Raw genomic sequence first — 3,713 nt, forward strand, 5'->3', positions numbered from 1 at the left:
ACTAGCTCTAAAGAACCCTAGTCTTCCCCCTTAGCTCAAAGAGACCAAACAATACCTACAGTCCACAAAAACAAGATCAGGGTATACCATTAGAACTATTGATCAGCAGAAAATCTAAGAGAAAGCTCAGACCACACATGCGACAGAAAGAAACCTCACATGCATTGAAGAACATGAAACTAGAGAAAGAGTTAAAAACTGGCTTACTCTATTTAAGAAACTGATCGAGCATACATGAAAATCCACCACAAGGATCACGCAAGTGGTTTCTGATCTTCAAACAAATGAGCAAGGTACAAGAACCCTTAGAGAGAAGGCAGAAGACTCTAGAAAAGTAGTTTCTAAAGAGGTGATGTGTTTTAAATTAATGAAACTCGTTTAAAATAATTCCTTTTATATTAAAACCACTAGTGTAAAAATAGCGTATAACGTCACACGTTCAACGTCTAACCACTGAATAGCCAACATTAAAAATGATCGGTGGCAATTTTGTAATTAAATGCAATTATTAGACGTCGCTTAGAATTGTAATTCGACGTCAAATTGTTATATTGGTTAAATCTTGCGAAAATGCTAGGCGCGAAGGTGAAAATGTATTTACGTATGACGTTGAATTCCCTAGAATTAGACGTCAAAAGGATATAAAACGCCGGATGTCCCAGCGTTAGACGTTAAAAGGTCAGTGAATTCAATAAAAATTTGAGCGGGAGATGGAAAATTCATTCACTTTACCTTAGCGCGCGATACCCTCTTCTCTTCTCAAACTTTTCTGGAAGAAAGTTTGACGACCATCACATGTAATCTTTCTTTCAGTTGTTATAAATGCATATTAATTAACTACTTTAGCTATGATTTTCGTTTGGTTTGACCGATTATGTTCGTGTTTGATCCTTCATAGGTGCATTCTGTTTTCTCTTTCACTGGTGGCAACACTTTATTCCGACGAACCCATCTTTTGAAGGTTAATTTTCGTTTTCATTTTGAAGAACTTATTTGTTGAACTTGTTTGTGTTTTTTTATTTGAACTTGTTTGTTGTTGTTGTTTGGTTGAACTTGTTTGTTGTTGTTTGATTGAACTTGTGTGTTGTTTGTTATTGTTGTTTGTTATTGATATTACATTACACGTCATAGTTCATAGTTTATAAAATACCAAAAGCTGAAATTTGTTATTTTTCTGCTTTTCAAATCTCGTAGTGCTGTAAAAAAGATCACAATTAATTAAAACAAACAAAAAAAATTGATTAACGTCAAATATTGAAAGAATTCGACGTTAATTTGCTTTACTATGAACATCAAATTTTTCTATGTTCGACGTCAATTTAACGTCTCCCGATGTGACGTTGACCTCGAATTCAACGTAAAAGGTCGAAAAACACCGATGTTATACGGTGTTTTTCTACTAGGGAACCTTTTTATGTTAATATCATAGTCTCATTGTTTTTAACTCACTATCACTTTTAAAATACCATTTTCTAGGTCTTCACAAATTCAACCTTACATCAAGACAACTCATTTGAAAAGAAAATTAATTCTAAAACTATAAAACATGAAGAATATATATATATATATATATATATATATATATATATATATATATATATATATATATTATTTCTTTATTACACTTGAGATGAATGAAAACTAATTAGATATTTCACGCTCTCTTATGTGATTAATTTTTCTAATTTATGCTTTTTTTTCAACACTTAAGCTCAAATTTAACGTAATTATCAAAATATAAACACTAACATTTAACTCATAATAGTCTAATATTAAAAGTTAATATTAAGTAATTAAAATCGTATATCCTATAATAATTTATTTCATAATACCATATCTTATAACTAAAAACAAGAAATTAAGAAGTCATAGAAGGAAAATTAATATGACCCTCTGTCATCCATCCCACCAACATCATTGTCATCATCAAAATGGTTGTCATCATCTATTTTGATGTCTGATATGGAAATCCTAGATGATTCATCAAATTCATGTGAAAGAGTTTCCATTAATTACTAGACCATTATGCATATCCTAATTCGGCTTCTATATCACATTCAATAGTGATATCAACTAGCCCCTCAATATAATCATTATTTGCACCAATATTACCAACATCACCAGACGAAGTCCAGCTACTAACATGACCTTCCTCTTGTATACCTAATGCATGTTCACAGTGATGCACCTCTTCCTGTATGTCAACCTCACCTTCAACTTCACCATCACAATAACCTTTCTTATGTGACACAACAACACCTTTTTCACAATAATGCACCTCGTACTATATCTTAGTATGACATTCAACTTCACCTTCACCCCTCTCATGTAACATAAGTTCAACATCACACTTATCGTCCTCCTCTATCCCATCTTCAATTTTAGCTGTATCATGAGGAAAAATATTCCAACATTTGTATGACCTGGGGTTTAGACACCGTGTGAACCACAAGTGCATGCACATGACCATTTAGCCTCTCTAAGTTAACCATATGCATGAGACTAGTGTCATCACACGAAAGCTCCAACCTGTCTTCCAACATTGAACCCCCTTCTAAAGAGTACCACAACTCTTGAAATCCAACATACCCCAACTATTTTACTACACTTACAACTACTAAGTAGCTCCACATCTATGGGTCAAAGGATAACATAGAAGTTTCCCCTTCATACTTCAACATCCCATCATTTATAAACTTCCCTCCGTGGTGGAAACCAACCTGAAAATCCTTGTCATCATGCACTGTAGTATATAAATATGTATACACCTAAAATCAAAAAATATACCGACAAAATAAAGGACATATTTAAACTATATCACATTGAAACAAACACTCCAACACAACTTTAAACATGGGTTACCACATCGCAATGAAAACGAAACACATTTCAACATGGTGGGACAACACATCCATATTTAAAACGAAATTCCCCAACCCCTTTTGCTTTCCGAAAACACACAAGGCACAACACACGACGACAAAAATTACTGAACAATAAATTATAAACCTCAATACAACAACATTTATTGACCTTCGTGTTAAAAAGTATGCAGCAAATTGTTTAAACGTAAGAACAAAACCAAGAGGGGTTGAATTAGGATACTTAGAAACATTGAGCCTTTTAAAAAATTTCCCTTTTTATAAATTAATTTTACAAATAAAATTGATAACAATAATATAAATAAAGAGTATACGGAAAAAGAAAGATTACACAAGTATTTTATACTAGTTCTGATCGGTCCAATTGTTAATCTCTCTAACAAGAGGGATTGACTTATCAACTAAAATAAATAAACAAGTTACAATAATGGAGTAAAGTGAAAGTTCAGAAAACACCTCTCTTAACATATAAGAGATGAACAACACTTCCTTTTGACCAACAAAAAGATGAACACAACTTGACTTTGTTTTGCAAATATGCTTCACCACTTTAGACCCACTAAGATAAGCACTTCCTTCTACAACTACGAAGTTCAAAAGCTCCCTTTTCACAAACATGAAAAGATTCCCTTTGGCACATAAGTTTAACACTCTTAGAGAAAAGTGCTTTTATGTTAGGTTTAAGTTAAGTATTTATGGACTCTTACATTTGAAAATTAGGTCAGAAAACTAAGAGTTAGGTTCGCAATTGCCACTGATAATCGATTATCATAACTGATAATCGATTATTCCAGAAACATTTTCAAATAACAATTTCTTACTGTGATAATC

The sequence above is a fragment of the Vigna angularis genome, chromosome 1 (genome assembly GCF_016808095.1).
Source record: "Vigna angularis cultivar LongXiaoDou No.4 chromosome 1, ASM1680809v1, whole genome shotgun sequence".
Taxonomy (NCBI): Eukaryota; Viridiplantae; Streptophyta; class Magnoliopsida; order Fabales; family Fabaceae; genus Vigna; species Vigna angularis.